The sequence below is a fragment of the Melopsittacus undulatus genome, chromosome 4 (genome assembly GCF_012275295.1).
Source record: "Melopsittacus undulatus isolate bMelUnd1 chromosome 4, bMelUnd1.mat.Z, whole genome shotgun sequence".
Classification (NCBI taxonomy): domain Eukaryota; kingdom Metazoa; phylum Chordata; class Aves; order Psittaciformes; family Psittaculidae; genus Melopsittacus; species Melopsittacus undulatus.
The window spans coordinates 59,984,523-60,006,514 of record NC_047530.1 but is presented as its reverse complement, the minus strand read 5'-3'; positions in this window follow the sequence as shown (position 1 = coordinate 60,006,514).

The window sequence follows — 21,992 nt, the reverse complement described above, 5'->3', positions numbered from 1 at the left end:
ACCAGGAATTGTGCATCAGATTTCTTTGCACTTCTCTAGAAAACTCAGCTTAAATTAAACAGAAAAACCTTGGGCATTAATTTCTCAGGATTGGTGTTCCACCAGTCCCGTTTACTTTGACAGGCTACCTGCATAGAAAGCGGTTCCTTAGATTTAGGCCTGGATTTCCAACAGGGATCTCAATTTGCACTCTCAGTGCCAGAAGGTCTCTATTAATAGTATCTGTGGGTTTTTTTCAGTCCTGACACTTAACAAATACTGAGTTCCCTGATTTGGATATACTAGAATGTTACAATGTGAATCACCAGAACTTTGTTAAAAATCACTACAAAGACAACTTGAATTAATGGAAAAACTAAGATTTGTTCTAATGGGTTAAAATTTTGTTAGTTTAATAAGCAGAAAATCAATTTTTTTACTTTGATAATGCCTTTTACTGCTTCATTTTCAGACTCCAGAATTCTTTCTCACAGCATCAAACTACACACTGTCTCATTGTTGGAAAATAATAATCTTGGATTTAACTTGCTGTTCAAAATGAAATACTAAGTGATCTCCACACCAAACAAAAGTACATACTGCTACTCCATAACCACTCCATCCTGTAGCAGCCTCTATTGGTTGATGTAAAGAGTAAAATGAAGACATGCTGGTGGGTATTTTCCTTTACAGTTGAATAAGACAATTGTGTATCAGGTTAAGGGGCAATCTGAAGACTACAGAAAAGACCCCATGACAGACCAAGTACTACTGTATAATACAGTGTAAGAAAAGTATTCTAAAGTAATTTAAAGAGAGGAGAAAAAAAGGAAATATAAACATGGATACATTTGGAAATATACAGGTAATATGTTAAGCAAGTATAAAAGGAAGCTGGAATTTGGAAACAGTGAATATGCAGGTAGGTGATATTGTACCATGGGGATGGTGAAGAAAATGGATGGGTTGACAGGAAAAAAAGAAACATCCCAGGAGATTAACTGATTCAGTGTGACAAGAAGAAAAAGAAAGAAAAGCAGTTCCAAATAGGTGTGTAAGCAAAAGACTTTCCATGAGAGATGGAGGGTGCAGAGCACTGAACAGATTGGAAAAATAGAATGAATCATGGATTTGGATTTAAAATTCTACTACTTCTTACAGAATGATTCTACTTTGAAAAATGGCTATGTAAATAACATTTTCTGCCTTAACAGATACACAAATAATGCCTGTTCTGTGCTAGATCTGCTGACTTGAGGATGACCCCTACCCCCAAGTTTTTCTTGTCTTTCTTTCTAAAAAAACAGCATTTATTCTTTGTAACAGGACTTGATGGTACCCACGCCAGGAAGAAGAAAACAAAAGCCAGACTTTCACTTTACATTATATTGGCCTCATGGTACTACTATGATTAAACTATATTTTGCTTTTAAGTAGTCTTGTCAGACACGGTTCATGGAGAGATGCAGACTTTGCTGCCTTTTTGGTGCCTCTTTGGAACCTCCACAAAAATACTAATTCGCAGATTCAGTGCTGAGCTTTTGAACATCCCTGTTCTCATTCCTTCTGTGCTCACAGGCACTGCTGCCCAGAAAGTGAGAGAAACAGTTCACAGACAGGCAGCAGAAGGTTCAGTCGTTACTGACGTCTGTGCAAGCCATTACATACAGTACAAAGCAACTAAAAAAAGTGTTGCCAGTGTTACACAGATGGCCTTCAGTTTAAACTTGCAGTTTAAGAGCAATAGTTGATAATTAAAATCTAAAAAAACTTGCTTTTCAAGATGTCCCTTAACGACTCTGATCAAGGAGAAAGAGAAATGTGGCCAGCAAATCTAAAATCAAGTTTCTCAGCAGACATAATCTGATCATAACCCATAGATATAATATCAGCACTGCCCATACATAGTCATATTAGAGAGGTTATACAACACTAATACATCAGTCCAGAGATGTTTCCAATCTTTAGAAAGTGGTGTAAAACTCCTGTTTTGGATAATCAACAGAAGTGAATGGTTTAGTGGTACACATAAAGCTATCTAAACCTTATCTATGAATCTTAACTGACATACCTATCTCTAATAAAACTCTGCCAATACAGCAGGTTGGAAAACCAACCTGCCAGCCTTGTATCACCTCCCAAGAGAATCCATCTCCCTCCTCCTCCTGCTAGCAGTAAGTTTGGCTGAGATGGAAATGTGAGAAAAATGGAAGTGCCTGCTGAACTATTTTATCAATAAACATTTTTGTAGTTTCACCAGTGTGGTTTTAGCTGCTTATCTCCCTGCAGTACACAGTCACCTACAGGCGTACATGGAGCAGTGCTTTGAAGTTCTGAAAGTCAAAGCAGTTTGACTGGCAACTTGTGGCATAGCAAGGAGATACCCTTGAGAGAATGAAACCTGCCTAACAAGCCAAGCAATATTTATAGTGCCTCTAAAATATCATAAGAAACCTAATTTGTTAAATCCTCATGGGGTATTTTGTAGGGTTTTTTTTGTTTGCTTGTTTTGTTGGTTATTTTTTGGTTGGTTGGTTGATTTTTTGTTGTTTTTTTTTGTTTGGGGTTTTTTTTTGCGGGTTTGTTGGGGTTTTTTTTGGTGGGGTTGTTTGGGTTTTTTTCCACCCCACCCCACCCCCCTTCAAAGAAACTATTTGTCATTGTATCCTCTGAAATAACTAATCCATTTGGAGGGACTATTCATTAGGCAGTGTAGTGATAGGACAAGGGGTAACAGGTTGAAACTCAAACAGAGGAAGTTTAGACTGGATATAAGGAAGAAGTTCTTTACTGTGAGGGTGGTGAGGTACTGGAATGGGTTGCCCAGGGAGGTTGTGAATGCTCCATCCCTGGCAGTGTTCAAGACCAGGTTGGATGAAGCCTTGGGTGATATGGTTTAGTGTGAGGTGTCCCTGCCCATGTCAGGGGGGTTGGAACTAGATGATCTTGAGGTCCTTTCCAATCCTAACTATTCTATGATTCTATGATTCGTTTCACAATTTTTCTGAGGCAATCCAATAGCTTTTGCATTCAGAGTGAAGTCCATGAAAAAAAACCCAAAATACACCATTATCAAATTTGTCTTCCTTATAATACCAAATGAAAGGAAGTTGGCTTTTGAAGACGGTGAATAAGATGAGATGATTTAGGTGGAAACATTGAGCAATTCTTGATATCCATTACTGATCATGCTGAAAAGAAGTTTCCTTAGCTTGTGTATATCACATACTCTTTAATTTTTTATAATGTTCATCACTATAGTTTATTTAGAAGCTGTTTGTTCATTATTTCTATGACATTCTAAAGAGCTGTTTATAATACATTATAACAAGACACTATAATAAGAGCTGTTATACGTTTACAGTTATTACTTACACATTTTAATGGAGAAGTAGCCAAGAGTTTTAGTAAGCAGAACTTCTTCCAATTATGAATAACACAAACCACATTTCTAAGAGTTTTTGGTCTTTTATCATTATTGCTGTGTTTTTCTATCACTGTTCTGTCATAGGCTTTATTGTCAGCATTGTGCAGAACACTTTTTTCCAACTTGAAACTTGAAAAGAGGATGTTAGGGTTCTGTTTCACTGACCACCACCAATGGTATCCCACAGAAGATCCAACAGAAATGTCAAAGGATTATTTGGTGATACTCTGAGCTTTTTTAATACTAGTTTGTCTTTCTTTATTTACAGAATCATGTGATTTTGAGCATCCTGACAAGGATGAATGGATATCCTTCTACCATACTACGAATATTTGCAGTGACTACAACTCATCTGATTTAAGGTTTTACCATTAAAACAATCATTATTGATGTTAATAAAAAAAGTAAAGGGATTCAGACATTCATCTAGCAGTCTGCAAATACATTTGCCTTGGCTCTGCATCCATACATTTTTCCAAGTGCTTAAGTCCTTCTAACCATTGGATGAGAGAACCAAGTGTACCCTCAGCAAGTTCACTGATGACACTGAACTGGGAGCAGTGGCTGACACACCAGAAGGCTGTGCTGCCATTCAGCAAGACCTGGACAGGCTGGAGAGTTGGGTGGGGAGAAACTTGATGAAATTCAACAAGGGCAAGTGTAGAGTCTTGCATCTGGGGAAGAACAACCCCATGTACCAGTACAGGTTGGGGGTTGACCTGCTGGAAAGGAGTGAAGGGGAAAGGGACCTGGGGGTCCTGGTGGACAGGAGGATGACCATGAGCCAGCAATGTGCCCTTGTGGCCAAGAAGGCAAATGGAATCCTAGGGTGCATTAGAAAGGTATGGTTAGTAGGGCAAGAGAGGTTCTCCTCCCCCTCTACTCTGCCTTGGTGAGGCCGCATCTGGAATTTTGCTTCCAGTTCTGGGCCCCTCAGTTCAAGAAGGAGAGAGAATTGCTTGAAAGAGTCCAGCGCAGAGCCACAAAGATGATAAAGGGAGTGGAACAGCTCCCTTATGAGGAGAGGCTGAGGGAACTGGGTCTCTTTAGCTTGGAGGAGACTGAGGGGTGACCTCATCAGTGTTTACATTAGGGAGGAAGAAGGACATATAGGACTCAAGGATCCCATAATATTTCTCTTATATCTTTTCCCAATACCTGCTACATAAGCAAAATGTCTCATACTGGTAGGATAAGCCTCTGTTGCACCTGTCTGATAACTTCAGCAGGCTTTAGTTATATCGAGTTGCTGTTTCCAGCTCAGCCAAAAGCAACTCAGTGTGCCCTAATAAAAATGCCCAAAAGAAGGCATGTAGTCACTAACAATACAAAGTATCTAAACTGCTTCTTACTATATCAGCAATATAAAATTCACACAAACAGCCGTTAAGGCAAACCTCAATAATTTCATGCACAACTTCCTTTTTAAATACTGTGAAGTCAAAAAATATCTCTGTTGCTGGCAGAAAATTATTGTGAGGTTAACATGTTACATAAGCCAATATGACAAAGCTTACCTTAGACCAGGCAGCTCATGCTGACTCCCCATCATGCAATAATCTCAACTGATTTGACACATGAAAGATTACATTGGCATTAAAAAAATATTGTTTGAATCTTCATGATGAAGCACAAAAAAAAGATTTTGAAGTTGGACAAGTTGCAAAACAAAGAAACTCCACTATTTCTAAAAAAATCCCTTGCAAATAGGTTTTCCATTTTTAATGTTGGTGCAGAACTCTATGACTGCCTCACTGAACAAAAGGTAAAAGTGTACAGAAAGGTAAGGTTTATAAGGTTTATAAAGGTTAAGGTTTGCAACACCATATTCACACGGGGATTTCATAGATAAATTATTTAAAAGGTAGTTACACTCAGTAAGCAAATGCAGACATGCAATATTTACAGCTGATTTGATTAGTATCCTTTGATATTATATATACAAAGGGATTGATATTGAAAAGTTCAAGATGTAATAGTGAACTACATACATGACTTGCACTGACTTAAATGTTTATGCTTTGTCCTGGATTAACCCCAGCTGGCAACTAAACACCACCTTAACTGCCCACTCACACAGCCCTGCCTTCAATGGGGTAAGGTAAAGATAGCAAAAGTGAAAAAAACATATGGGTTGAAATAAACACAGTTTAATGGGCAAGCAAAAGCCACGCAGACAAGCAAAAGAAAACAAGGAATTAATTCACTACCTCCCACTGACAGGCAGGTGTTCAGCCACCTCCAGGACAGCATGTCTCCACTACATGCAACTTTTACTTGGGGAGACAGACACCATCACTTCAAATGTCCCCCTTTTCTCCTTCTTCCCCCAGATTTATATGGTGAACATGATTCATATGGTCTGGGATATCCCTTGGGTCAGCTGGGGTCAGCTGTCCCAGCTGTGTCCCTCTCAACTTCCTGTGCATCCTCAGCCTACTCGGTGGTGGGGAAGTATGAAGCAGAAAAGGCCTTGGCTATGTTTGAGTACTGTTCAGCAACAAATAAACCCCTGTTTCATCAACACTGTTTTTAGTCCAAATCCAAAACATAGCCCCATACTAGATACCATGAAGAAAATTAACCCTGTCCTAGCTAAACCCAGGACTTTCTCCACCCCTTATTCCATTTCATTTGTCATAGTCAGGTACCAAACTAACCAATATATCCTCATTCTCCAGTGAGGAAAGAAAATTTAACTGAAATGTTTTCTCTCTGTGCAATTCTTATTCTTGTCCTGCCTTAGTTAGTTCTCATCTTGATATTAATAGCAAGAATATGGGGGTTCTGTGGCTTCCCTTCTTAATAATGAATAAAGGTATGAAACTTTCATTGTATGAAACTGCCTCAGTAATTTACAAGGTAATACTAAGCGAAGGCTAACTGTAGTAGTCTGCAGAAAATATACTGCATTTAAAAATTATTTATAAGCTGCATAGATGTTAAAATGCTAAATTTAAGCACTGAGTGTCTAGTCTATTAGAAATGTTAAAGTTTTAACGTCAAGCATGGCCATTTTCCTGCTTGTTTGAAGTTGTAAGTTTTTTCCATTCATGTATTTATTTTAATTTTTTTTCTATATGTATTTAGAATACATGCTCCTCTGGCAGGACCATAGAATGGTTTGGGTTGGAAGGGACCTTAAGGATCATGTATTTCTAACCTGCCTATCAGAGACACCAGGTTACTTAAAGCCCCACCCAGTCTGGCCTTGAACATTTCCAGGGCTGGGTCAGTAACAACTTCTCTGGGCAACCCGTTCCAGTGTCTCACACCCTCACAGGAAAGAACTTCTTCCTAATATTTAGCCTAAATCTAACCTCTTTTAGTTTAAAGCGACTTCCCTTGTTCTATCCCTGCTTGCTCTTGTAGAAAGTCCCTCTCCAGATGTCTTATAGGCCCCCTCTAGGTAGAAGGCTGTTCTAAGGTCTCCCATGAGCCTTGTCCAGGCTGAACAAGCCCAACTTTCTCAGCTTGTCTTCACAGGAGAGGTGTTCCAGCACTCTGAGCATCTCTGTGGCCCTGACCTGGACTCACTACACAACAGGTCTACATATCAGTTGTGCTGAGGCTCCAGAACTTCACACAGTACTGTGAGTGGAGTCTCACAAGAGCAGAGCAGAGGGGCAGGATCACCTCCTTCTACCTGTTGGTCACACTCATTTTGATGCACCCCAGGATACGGTTGGCTTCCTGGACTGCAAATGCACACTGCCAGCTCATGTTCAGTTTCTCATTGACCAACACCCCCAAGTCCTTCTCTGCAGGGCTGCTCTGAATCACTTCTATGCCCAACCTGTAGCTGTGCCTGGGATTGCCCTGACCCAGGTGCAGGACCTTGCACTGGGACTTGCTGAACTTCATGAGGTCTGCATGGGCACTCTCAAGTGTGTCAAGATCCCTCTGAATGGCATGCCTTCCCTCCAGCACAACGACTGCACCACACAGCTTGGTGTCATCAGCAAACTTCCTGAGGGTGCCCTCAATCCTACTGTTCAGGTTATCAAAGAGATGTTAAACATGAACAGTTCCAATACTGATCCCTGAGGAACACCATTTGCCACTGATCTCTAGCTGGACATTGAGACCTTTGACCTTGAATTTCACTTACAGTTCACTATATCACTTCTGGTCATGAATGTAAAGGCTAATGCTGCATGTTCTGGGTGGAAAGCAAAATGATTCCTTTTATCTCCCTGTGTACATCTGGAAAGGACAGAAGTACAGTCATTCATGTACTTTAAAGAGATTTTTCTGATTCTTCATCACAGTGGGAGACAACTTGGTTTCATCTGAACTAAATAACCAATTCCAGCAAGAGTTGGTCTTATCTTTTTCTGCTGCTCCTGCTTTCATTGCTCCACATGTAACAGAAAGAAAATTAGATTTCTACTTGTGGTGAGGAACTGTTCCTGAGATTATATGGGAGTAGCATTTAACTAATCAAAAGAATGTGGAACAACCCTTCTTGTTCTCTTTTTCTTTTATTTTTTTCCTCTACCACACACTCTACATGTTCATTTTTATTTCTTTTTCCGCCTGGATAATAAATGTTTTGAAGTTCTACTGAACAGGTGACTTGTTTCATTTTGTTCACAAATATCTTTTAGAGTGCTCAAATTGTTACAGAGAATTAAGCATTCTTAAATTTCTTTCCAAAGGGTGACAATTATTTCTAGAGCTTTTAGCTGACCAAACACAGATATGACAAAGAGACTTGGCATTTAGAATACTCCTTTTCTTGGGATACTAACAGCCTGAAAATCATCTGCCTGATATTCAGAAGATGAAAGAGCAATTCACTGTAATGTGTCTTCTCTTTGATACTCAAAGACTAAGTTATAAAATAGATTATTATTATTGCATATCTGGAATATGTGATGTCTCATACCTGCTGTGTTTTATGAAAGCTTCTTCAAAACCAGTAATGAATAACACTTGCTAGAGTTAAATGAGTCTTGACCCTTCGAAGGCTTTATAATACTATCCATCCTGTGACATTTGAATTCTAGCCAGTTAACAGGTTAAGTGAAAAACCAGTACAAAACAGACATAGATTCTGGCAGAAACCATACTAACATGCAGAATATTAATCACCCAGTCAGAGAGAATAAGCAGATTTAGACACACAATTCAAGTATGGGCTGGAATAGTACTCAAGAACCAGTTTCAAAGCTATACATATGCACAAACTTATTCAATCATAACTCTTTCTTGAAGGATGAACATACGAATCAACACTGCAATATATGCACAACCCAAAAAACACGTACCTTATTCCCTTGCACAGAGTACTTGTATCATGACAGTAAAGAATAAAGAAAGAAGTTTCTAACAGTTACAGAGCCATATACATAACAGGTAGAAATAAATCAGATGAGCAGTGTAAACAACTGAAGTATCCCATATATAAGGACATGAGAAGGGATATCTGATGAGAAAAAAATGCCAGTAAACATATTCTGGCAATAGAACACTGCCAAAGTGTTCTTGGGAACCATGAAACTGTAAGCTGCACTTGATATGCATTTGCATTTAAAAACAAAGTCCCAGTATAATTCATGGTGTGTAAGAATTGGTGCAGATGTATAGTTCCTAATTTTTGTATAAATAAGTTTAGATGACAGTCTGGAAAAGAGTTCTGAATCTGTCAGTCTCTCTAAGAAATGTGTTATTCTCATAGATGCAGACTGCAATTTATTTTACAGTCATCAACACTGACTTTTTAGAATGACATCAGTTCTGCAAAATGCAATGTAACACAACAAGACTATATGTTTCTTTGTCCTGGTAATGATGACATATAATATTCTGACTTTGAAAAGAGCAGCAGTGGCAACATTTATAGTTTTATAGTGTGATTAATTTCAGTTAAATGATAAAAAAGGCAATAGCAACAGAGTAACACATAACATTTACATCTCTCAAGATAATACTGCCACACTATATTGCAAACAGTGGTTCACATTATGTATTTCATGGTTATACATAAAAGTATATCCTGTATTTTGGTTCTACTTCTATCAAATAAATTTTATTGAGCATGCTAGCTTAACCTATGTGTCCTAAACCCTATTGTATCAAAAACCACGTAAAGCTTAAAATAGTCCAGAAATCAAATAAAACTGGATTTACTTGACTCTTCAGATGGATGGAATAACTTGATAGCATTTTGTATTTCTGATTTCTAATACTGAATTTAATCCCTCATTTAACACTTGGAAAGTTTAGTGCATAACCATAAAGCACACTTTAAAATGTTACATCTACTTCACTTTCCCCTTCATTCACCAAAGCAATAATTGCAACCTTTCATGCCAGGCTTTTTTTATTAGTTCATTTAGGTAACAGAATTTTTGGTCAGTGACTCAGAATAATGGTACCTAAAAACTTTGCAAAGAATTATCTGTTACTTGAAAAGCTTGTCAATGTACAAAGATGCTACACAAATCCTCTATTCTCACTGGTATCTGACACAGACTGATTCACATGAATCCCTGGCTCTCTCAGTTATTACTAAACTGATATTTGTTATGTGAAGGTGTCAGAGTCCAAACTCTCTGACCAGGTTCTTTTAGTAATTCCATGCATAAAGGCTGTTAAATATTTACTATTAAATTTCCTTTTTTAAAGATAGCAGATATCACACAGATTTCTCATTTGGCAGAGCAATATGACATAAATTGCATAATGCAATGTAAATGTAAGGTACACAGAGCAATATATATATATAATAAATATATAAAGAATATATAAATACTTATATCTATAAAAATTTAAATAGTTTAATCACAATACCAATGTGATTCCCATTGCCAATGCCTGGAATACCCTGGGAAGGAGTAGGTACACTCAAGACAGCTCAAGCCCATCACTCCGTTTGAAATAATTTTGGTAGTTATTTAGGCTTTATACCTTTTGATGGGCTGAGCCACCTATGCACTCCTGCCACACTGACCTGGCCAACTCAGGGAGACATTCACCACTTGATCCACTCAGCTGCTGATAACTGCTTATCTGCCATCACCCCTACCACCCTTAGCTCCTTTTTTCCCAAGATAATCTCAATTTGCAACACTTGTCATGATCCACATTAGACCCTGAGCTTCAGGAGCACATTGCTTCCCCTTCTCCATCTCCTCTGAGCCTTCTTCCATTTTAGGGGTTTACTGGACAGTCACAAAAGATTAACTTTATGAAATATATGGTTACAAAACCTCCTATTTTAAGAGGCAAAAATAATAAAAAATAATTAAAAAAAGCAAAAGAACAGCCATACTGATATCCCCCCTTTCGCTGAACTGCTGTATAAACCCAGAAGATATTCAAGTAGCTACTCACTCTTTTACTGAGATGTACTTTTAGTTTTTCAGGTACTGAACCTGCATAGTTTGTCAAATGTTATTGACTTATTTAACCACAGAAGCTAGATCTGAATAACTGCAAATGAAGCACCTTAGTAAAAGACACACAAACAAGTCCATGAAGGAAATAGGACATTCCAGATCTACTGTTCAATAGGTACTGGCCTGTAAGTGACCTTATAAGTGATTGCTGTGACCTTATAAGTGATTGCTGTGTACACATTAAAAAAGAAAGTCCCCTGTAATTACAATTGTAATTACATTTGTAATTTTGTCAATTACAAATTGACAAATGTCAATTATGCTTTGCTAACTTACAGCTTTTGTCAGGATTTTTCTCCAGTGATAAAGCCATTATGCAGTATTTCATTGCATAAACAGAAATCAGGATTTGCAGGTTTTATTCTCAGAAAATTGTTTTTCAATGGGAATAAAATGTAATATGGGTATCCTACAATGTTCAGAGTTATTTGTTTTGGCCTGTTCTCTGTATGACCTCTCGTTTAAAACTCAGAGCTTCTAGTGCAGGTCCACACCCGTCACAGTTACTTACAGCTACTGAAGACAAATTATATTATGAAATCTTGGCAGCATTTCACGTTCAGATTCTTCTTTCAGATGCTTTTAAACAGTCTCTGCAGTAATCACCATTAGAAAAAGTCAGTATTTGTCAGAAGCCCTCATTGTCAATTCCAACTACTAATCTTTTTTTCCGAAGGAGGCATGATTTCTAGATCTGTTATGGGTCAGATCATCTGTGATGTTAAATTGGTTTTCATCAGATTCCACTGAATTATACCACTCAAAATCCAGCTCACAGTTTTCCTTTTTCTGTTCATGCCACAAATTTAACAGCAGATCTGTAAGAGCAGTAATGATATAGTGCTAGAGGATAGTGATTTTGTTTTCCAGGCATATAATATAAATTTTTAATAACTTTTTCAGGCAAGTATTCAACATCCAATTCTTGAAACAGATTTCTTCTTATTAAATGATACTTTGGTAATTTTCTAAGGGAAGATATTGAGAAAGACATCCAGAGAGACAGAATGAGAAACAAGGTTACTTTTACAAAGGCTCTTTGCATATTTCAGGTAGTTTATTTTTATTGTTTATCCTTGTTTAACTCACGAGGAAAAAGGTGAGATATCCAGAATGACAGATCATAGCTTTAGGACATCCCTTTCAGAAAGATGTTGCAGGCTCCTCACACAGTGAATGAAATCTGAAATAAGTTAACGTGGCAGTAATGTATCCTTGAGGCTATAGTTGTCACAATATATGTACAGATTTGCTAATATCATCCTATTAGATTACTTTTCTCTGATATGCTGTTATACAACCAAACTCAAATTTAGCTCACTCTTATGCCATTATACTATTATGTTGTTACAGGGACAGTAATGGATAATTCCTTTGGTTCAAGACTCGACAATTCCTCTCCAGACCAACAAGTTAATAAAATTCTAAACGTATTCATAAGAAAATATTTATATAAAACATGGATTTTTATTCTGGGAAATAAAGTTTCTTCCTAAATAATTATAAAGCCTTGTCTTCTTAGGCAGCAACATCATCTGACATGATTTTCTCACTGTTTTTGTTAATTTTAACTTTTATTAATGAAAACTTATAACTGATATAAAAGATCAGGTCATAGGAATAATTTAGCTGATAAAGATATTAATTTAAAATGTATTTGAAACTCTACTAAGCTTATTGCCTGTGTAGCTGAAAAATACTCATCAGAGTTATTAAGTAATATCATAACTGATTGGCCTTTATGAAAACAGGACTGCATGAGGAGAAAAACTATTCAGTGGTGATGTGAAAACTCTGGGGTTTTCCTTATGCTTAGGACTCCATCTATCCAGCAGCTGAAACATCTTTGGGACAGACAACCCCATTCAGTTCTGAAGATTTTTGAAGACATATGGTAAGCCACACTGATTTTCCTCTCTTTCCAAACTTTTCAGGACTAGGCAGGATGCTCAGGTATGAGCATCATTCAATGTTCATGGCACTTACCCAAACTATATTCAGATATTTTATGCTTATTGAATTTTAGCAGCCAGCGTTATTGAAAGAAGCTTCAGAGCTCCTTAATTGTCTTTGGGTGCCTCAGCAGATAGGGCGTCTTTTCCAGATTCATGCCTGAAACTGCTGAGGATTAGCATTCTTGAACTCAAATAACACAAAGGGATACTAATGTAGCTAAACACACCAGCTTTTCAGGAATTGAAGAGAACACACCTGCTACAGGGAATAATTGCAGTTCTCACTTACTGAAAATACTGCTTCTCTCCTCACTATTTTATATACTGTCATTATTTTGTAGATCTTAAAAATTGAAGTTAAAAAGTTTTGTGAGTGAACAGTGAAAAATGTGTATCATAAAATGCAATGTTTTTATGCAAGGTTATCGACTATTAAGCAATGTTATTTTCAACGGTAATTTGACTCATTTAATGTCTTGAACTCATAGATTTGTTCTTAAAAATATTTTCCTTAGCCTCCAATGATTGCTTTCAAAGAATAAAATATAAGTTAACAATACAAGTAACTTAGAACTGTTTTTTAAATGAATTTTTAATATGAATAATGTGTTCATATACTAAAAGGATGTGAAGTAGTTTACTATAATGGGTGGGTGGCATAAAACCCTAGCAACTCTAACATAGTTTATGCAAATTTTATTGGCTACAAAATTAAATAAAAATAATTTTACACTCATTAGACAAGTAACATGCTTGCGATTGCAATGAGTTGTGAAATAATGATCTGTTACATTTTGCATTATCATCAGATACAAATCACAGTCACCCTTCTCTAAACCTTGTTACCATATTTCTAAGCACACTCATTTATCTGCTAACAAATAGTTGTTTACAGTTTATTTGTTCCATTTTCTTGCTAATAGTCTACCTTTAATCTTCATGCCTTTGGCAATACAAGTCTTCTGCCTTCTGCATACATCTCTGTAAGCATTTGCCTCCTTAATGTACATGAACATTGTAAAGTGTCATATGGTGCTTCAGTGCCTCAAATTTGCAAGTGCCCAGCTGCTGACATACTTCTGAAGATGATTGCAGGGTACTTCTTTCTTTAAAATTAGTCTCCAGCTCAAAGAGAGCACATCACCTTATGCCTGACTCTTCCTCTCCTTCAACTCACCGGACAACTTCCCTACTTATCGTTAATATCCTATTAATAGTAACACACTCAAAATATAATTTTTTAACAGAGTTAAAATGTCTCAATTATGATTTTTCACTTAGCTGATTTTCTTTTAGGGAATTTCCTTGTTAAAATATGGAATACTATTCATGCTATTGTCTGCTGGGCATATTTACCATGGAAATTTGAAGGAACTCTCCCATCCATCAATATGAAGCAGAATTGTTACTATAACTTTGCAAGTTGAAGAGATTCTATGAATACGGGCTGATCTGTCCCTGTCATCCTTCCTCCATTCCAAGTAACCTGTTCATAATGAATTATGAGTATGCCTTACTTTGCCGGTAAATATTACTATTGACACTCTGGCCAGCTCAGTATTAAGCACAATTCTGTAAGATACCTCCTATAATTTGTGTTCTCAAGGCTGAACTTTCCCAAAGATCTGTTCCTCTCCTCCTCCTCCTCTGCCTTTCTTCCTCCAGCTAGATACTTTTCTAAATTTTGCAGGAGCCAAATTTATGTTAAAATTGTATCTTTCTACGCAATATAGCAAAAAATTTGTTAACAGCTTTAAAAATTAGTGGAAGAAAGAATGACAGGCAGATACATATACACAAATGCACACAGTCTAAGTGATTATATAGGAAACCAAATTAGAAGTTACATTATTTCAGCACCTACATTTGATTATAAACCAAGCAGAGTGAAATTAAATGCTAAAATGTAGAATACCACTTGAATTTCTCTTGAAGTTATATGTGTTAATATTTTAAAATCTGATTCCTAACAGAAGTCAGTGATTCATCCTTTATTTCTTGTAAGAAAATGAGAGTTTTGCATCATGTGACATTACTGAACTGACAGACCAACTTGTACTGAAGCTCCATTTGGTGCCATTAAAGAATCAACTGTCTTGAAGTTGTAAGTTTCTGAGTTGCCTTCTGTCAGTGAATACTTACTATTTATACTGTTTGGAAAGAAGAAGAAGTTTTGTTGCAACTGAGAAGAAATGTTGAGCTGCAGATTGTTCTTTTTTTTCTCATGTTGACATGTGCTTTTCTTCAGAAAAAGAAGACAGTTTTGACCTTCCTTTTTGCCATGTTTTTCATTTTGCATATATTGTCACCATTAACAGGAGAAGTGACACAAGCAAAGGCTGTGGCTTGTCTTTTAGTACCATTCTGATAGAGTTCTAACATGCAATGAGAAGTTAGGAGGACCTCAAAAATATTTTTTTAATTTTTTGGGTTTTTTTAAGAAATTAGGAAATTGCCTTCTGCTTCCAGGAGGAAGAATCTACCAACAAACATATGCTGTATATAATTTCTCTAAAAGTAGGCTTGACATTACTGTTGCAAAAGTATCTTCTCTCTAATGTATCTACTGCTTAAATATGCATGTTGGGCCATATTTTATAAAGGGTGCCTGCCATCTCACCTTGAAAATCCTAACTGAAGTCCATGGCACTATATAAACAGAAAAGCCAACAGTCAGCCCATCAGCACTTTAAGTAGCTTGGCTAAGAGCTAGGGTTCCACTGCAATTAAAGGGAAAAGACAACCTAGAACAGTTAATGCAGACAAAAGTCTTGAGCACCAGGATGTAATAGGCTGACTTTTCTCTCTGTCTCCATGGCTACAGACAAAACATGAATGTCTGATGTAGACTGGCTTCATAGACTTTTTACAGCTAGCTAGCATTAAATGAGTTTAATACAGATCTATAGCATTTTTCCACATAGAGGTGGTGGAAGTAAGCGCTATTATCTTCTGGGAATTACAAGGCTACAGTTTTTCATTCCAGATTCTTATAGCATATATACTAAGCTTCTACAGTTATAACAACTACAGAATTAATATCATCAGAGCTGTGTACAGAGACCATGAGTGTACATTATACCAAGTACAAAGAGTTTGTCTCAGTGGTAGAATTAACCTATATTGCCCAGATAAATTATGTCATATTTTACCTTTTAATGTTTAAATGGTAGCAAAATTTCTGTCTTTACTAGAGGATAAAAAAAATTCTGAAACAGCACAAGAACAGATCTCAAGCTCCAGCAGTCGTTGGCACATTTCCCCCCTTTAATTGCACCTTTTCTGATATGTAATCATAGTTCATTTGTGAAATTCTTGTTCTCAGTGACACAGTTACAGAAATGGACATGGTGAACTCAACAGCTGGAGATGCATAAGACAGAACAGCAGTGATGCAAGACCTACACTGGTATCAGTGGGATCAATACCAGGCCAGTCATCTGGAAATATGATCTCATGTTTTGTAAATATGTCCTGAAACTAGTCTTGCTGTTGCCATTTATCTAATAAAAATAATTCAGGCAGTTCATAATTGGGAATATTTACTGTTTGGAGTATATATGTCACAAAATTTGCTCTTTAAATATTTTGCCACAAATTGTTGCTCCAAAGAAATGCCCACTAGTAGCTTGTAAAAATATGTTATTACTGTTCAACATTGCATGTGTTCAGATTTAAATGGTGTAAATGCCAGCAGGAGAAATGAGCAAATTGAAATCAAGATCCATATCAAATGAATTCAGCTCTTGGTTGCTTTTGAAGAAAAGATTAAATGGTAAACTCAATTAGACTTCACTATAGAAACCTGTAATAGACTCATGCGTTAGAAAGTAAATCACAATTACATATTTTGAAGTCTTAAATATTAATTTTCTAAGTAAATAGTGTTTGTTATTAGAGCAACTCTTGATTTTCCCCTGCTTTTTATGTGAACAAAATAGTTGGAGCAGTGGTGGAGATTTCCCCCAACCCCCTTCCCACAGCATGGTCAAATTCTAACAGGATTATTGTTGTAACAACTACTGACCCCACAGAGTGCCAGAGTAGCTCAGTTCCGATAGCTGAGATATTCAAGGCCCACCTGAACAAGTTCCTGTGTGATGTGCTCTAGGTTACCCTGCTCTTGCAGGGGGGTTGGACTAGATGATCTTTCGAGGTCCCTTCCAAACCTTGGGATTCTGGGATTCTGTGATATAAGATGTTTTACTTTGCAGCAATTGCTCTGGGTAAATGTTAGGGACTTATATGTAATATGGTGGATCAATTTTTTTATAAGTAGGAAAAGAAAAACTCTGATTCCAGACACATTTTGACAAAGGTTTCTTAGCCTTGGCTGGCCAGCTGTCTGGCTGAAAAAGCTCTAAACTCAAAGTATTAAAGAAGGCCTCATACATGTGATTTTTCTTATAAAAGCAGAGCAAGTGAGAGAAGAAGCTTCTCATGCTGCCAGCTCACAAATTAAAACGGTAGATGAAGTAGAAATCCTACTTATTTTGAGTATGGTATTTTTAAAACTTGCTTTGGAATTTTCTTCTCTACTTATCTTACTCTGTCTATAATTATCTTTTTAAAGAATCTATTTTCATTATCTGATCCTGATGATTTTCTCTCACTTGCTGAGGAAGTGAAGTCACCGTTCTCTGTTCTAATAATTAAGTCTGGTTTTCTGTTTGTGTGTTCCCTCTGCTGGACAGCACCCCAGATATGACTGCAAAACAAGGAGGCTAAATACTACATCAAGCTAAAAATGCTTTATGAACAGATGTAAAAGCTAGTGACATTGCCAAGAAAAAAGTAACAAATGTCAACTGAGCTTTGAAATGTTCTATGCTCTTTTAGCTAAGGCTCTGGTAGAGTAGCTAAATATATAATACTATGTACTGCACCGTTGTAACCAATGATTACTAATTCCAGAGGCACAGTTTACTGAAGCTTAACCAAATGAACACTAAGCATGTTTATCAACACTGCTGAATGCTGCTGTATTACTGAATCAACACAATCAAGGGAAGGGCTGGAACGAAGAGAAGAATTTGGCTGCTGTTCATAATATCCAGTTGTGAAGCAATTGTTTAGATAGCAGATTTTAGTATGAAAATAAGGAGTTTAGTAAGTGCTGGATTTGCATAATAGTAATACCTGTCACTTTAAATTTCCTCCCGGCATTTTCATGCACTTTAAAAATGAATCCTAATTATAAATGTTATACAAATCTCACATAATGTGAATTTACTTGTATGCACATTTGCATTATCCTCATTTTTAATCGTGCAGATGATTAACATTAGTAGCCAAGTTATTACGTTAACTGCATGAGTATACTACACACCATCAGTTATGAGAGGGTTTGCTGGGTTTTTTTTTATTCCTTAGAGCATAAGTCATATTCTTTCCTCAGAGCAAAGTTAATATGGCATGCCTTAACTGTTTACAGTGTCTCTTTTTCTTCCATGCAGAAATGACAAAACCCAAAGCAATCCCTTTTATATTCTCCTGAGTGCAGAATTTCAGCAGCCAAATGTGAGAAAGAGAACATAACCTTTATAAATTACCAAGTAGCTACTCAGCTTCACAGAAGTTACTCTAATATATTCTAATCTTTTCTGTGCTCCTTCTGAATTGTTCCACAGACTGAAATGCCATAGACTAGCAGTACCTACCTCCTGCCACTAACATTCCAGGTACATCTGGGCCTGTGCTCATGAACAGGATGTGGGACAGAAATAGTTTCAGTCTCCTCCAGTTATGAAAAGGCCCAACTTTTCTTATATTAAAAATAAACTGAAAATAAAATGACAAATTATTATATTGACTGGCTTGATTTTTATTCCCTCTACACTCACATTTATGGCAAAATTTTCTAATTGCCAAAAGGTTTCTCAGACTGCTCATTACTCGGTCACTCATGATACTTAACAGTCAGAGTCTACCTTAGACTACAAATGCCTTTCATATTTTCCATTTTAAAAGCATAGGGTAAAAGTCAGTATACTAAGAATTATATTCTTGCATATAATATTACCTAATAATATAGCCTAATAGCATCCTATTTTCTAAATCTCTTCTTTTTAACTGAGAATCAGACTACTAGAATGAGTAATGTAAATTTGGCTTCAGGTCTGCAATTGTTCTAAGGAATAAAAAGACAGTCCTTAAAATATACATATATATATATATACATATATATAAAAAAATGTTAAAATTTTGAACTGAGCATTATCCTGGGAACTGGGAACATTTAGGCATATATGAACATGTTCACTAGTTGAAGTCACAAAGCAATCTATTAGCTCCTCCCCCTACAAAATTGTTGCTGTGGTAAAAAGATAAAAGTTACTTAAAATGAAGACAGCAGTGTTTGCATCTAAAACTGTACATATTCCAAGGACTCAATATTATATTTAAAGTACTTATGAAAAAAAAAAAAAGAAAAAAATCTCACTGATTTTGGTAGTGCAAATGGAAAGAAAGCTTTTCAAAGACAAAGTTAAAAACAGAGCAACTCACTTTCTTACAAGAATTTGTAGGCTACAACACTCCATTTCAGGTATTATGTGACAAATTTGAATGACGTTAAATTTCTTTGAGCAAAATATAGTTATCCTCAGCAAGACCATTCTCTAAACTATATCACTGTTGTCATCTGGAAGCTAGTGAATTTAGTTACGATGTTCATATCTTATGTGAAGACTAAGAAAAGTGTGGTAAACGTGGTAAAAGTAATCTGTAGTGATTGAATATGAACACGTGGATTTTATCCATGTGAAATCAGTGAAAACAGTGGTTCCACCTTCCAGAGTTTCCTTAACTGTTGAACAGAATATATATATTATTCAGTATAATCAGGTGTTTGTCCATTCTAGTTTCCATATTTCACCGGAAAAGCTTATCTACATCTTGACCTAAACTCCTCAAAACTATCCATTAATATTAATAAACTTTAAATTCATCCAGTAGAGACTTCACTATGTGAATATTTCCTCATAGAGAGATCACTCTTTCCAATACTTCCATTTTCATAGGACAAGGAAGTAGAAGAAAAAAAAAATCATATTTACCTGTATAAGATAACACAGAAAAAAGTTGTGCAGATTCTACTGGCATTTACCAGACAAGAAGAAATGTTTCCAACAGAATCCAATGATACAGTGACTTAGCCAACAGCCTCAGAAAAATTACATCAGCACATGGTTAGTATTGCACTCACATAGCCAGCTGCCTAATCCAATTACCCTAATTTAAAAGAAGAATAATTTATGTTTTCTAGTGGATACCATGTAAAAATTGTGCCTGTGTTGTGTCTTCTAATAATTTACATAAAAGGTTTGGACAATCTAGGGGAATAAATCCTATAGGACTACAAAACAGGCTTCCTATTCTCACAGATTTTTAAAAAACATTTCTTTTAGAAATAATGGGGTTTTATGAATGATTGATCCTCAGGTCGACCTTTGAGACATCTTCCTTAGGGACAAACTTAGCAACAACATCTGACCCTCCAGTATGATAAAAAGTTCTCAAGCTCTTCCAAGATGTCCAGGCAGAGCAAAGTCCTTGCAGCTTTCTAGGATCCCACTTGTTGCAGAGACCCTGAGAGCCATACTGAGGCTTCGGCTGTGGGACCCTGGACAATTTAGGGTCCCTTGCCATTGGTAGGGTCCAGAACTGCCTCTGAGTGTCTGTAGCCCACTTTGAGTGGGTCCTGGCAACCTTTCGGACATAGAGCTGCAGGAGCAGCAGTATTCAAGACAGATGTAATTATGTAATTTTTCTTTAGTGTTTGCTGTTTTTTTCAGTAACAGTTTTGCATGGCTAATTAAATTTATTAATTTAGCTATTTCATTGTTCAGTAAATAAGAGTTCACTAAAAACACATTATTGGATGTTTAGCAATAGCATACTAAATATTAAAAGGTTAACTTAATGATCACATTTGTACTAATATGATGGTATGAGAATGCTCATTAATATTTTTATTTTAGGCTGTCTCTAAACATTATTATTATTCTTGAACATTACTAACAAGTTTTAATGATCTAATTTTTTATTTATTCAGTGAACAATGAAAACTGATGATGTGCAAATACTTATTTAAGATTTTACAGCTTTTTATAGATTATATTTGAACACAAGAGCAATTAACACATCAGCACACCAGAGATTTTACTGGTAGCACAGGGACTATTTTAGGAAATTACCCTTGACCAATTCAAAACATTGGAGCAGATGAAGACATAATCTGAACTCTACTGAAATAGTACAGAGAAGCCTTACTGGCATTGACGTTTGGGACTGAGCACTCATGGAAACTGATGTCACAAAAAGGCAGACTAAATGCTGGTATGTGGAGATATATTGCATTGTTTCTCTAAGCAGAACCAGTCCCATGAATTTACAGCATGTTTACATGGGCTACTTTAAACAACGTTAAATATCTTACTTTGGACATGAATCAGTTTCCCATGAAGTCATTGGAAATTTTTCATTTCAGTTTTGAAAGAATTAGATTTTTCCTTCAATTTGGTATGCAGTTTAACATTTTTTCCCACACGTATCATTCAGGCAGTCCCAACTCAGTTCTTCAGCCTCTTTGTACTACTACATTAATCCATCAGTATTTTAATTCATCAATTATTCGTAATGGATTATGTGGAGCCTACTGATCATTAGTCTCAGAAGTAGACCTAAGTAAATGGTTTAGTCATCCAAAGTCCAAATGCTACCTTGTATAGTTTGGTCTCTCACAGCTAGTGAAATACTAGAAAACTAGTATTTTGCATGTTAATGATTGTTTCTCATAAAGCTATTTGTATATGTGCCGAAGAGGGAGATGGAAACAAGCATGCTGGTGAATATGGATTATGCTTAGCAAAGAGACTGTTCCATCTTTTGATTTGCTACCAAAGTAACTGCATGCTCCATTACTGCACACAGAGGTGTGACAGTACAGTGTGTCCCATAAGTGACTTTACATTTTCATCAACTTCAGAACTACTATGTAAGTTACTGGGGTGAGTTAAGTTTCTGGCTATTGCAGCCTCACATAATTTCCTATGAGACATCTGCATAGTTGCTCACGAGACATCTGTTCTAACAAGCAATAATCTGAGTAAAAATTAATATTGGAAAGTTTGTAACAATAGGCCAAAATGTAATGTAAAGAAAATGCAGCAAGGAGAAGTATCTCAATAAGAGCAGTAGAATAAAGAATATTCAGTGGCCGTA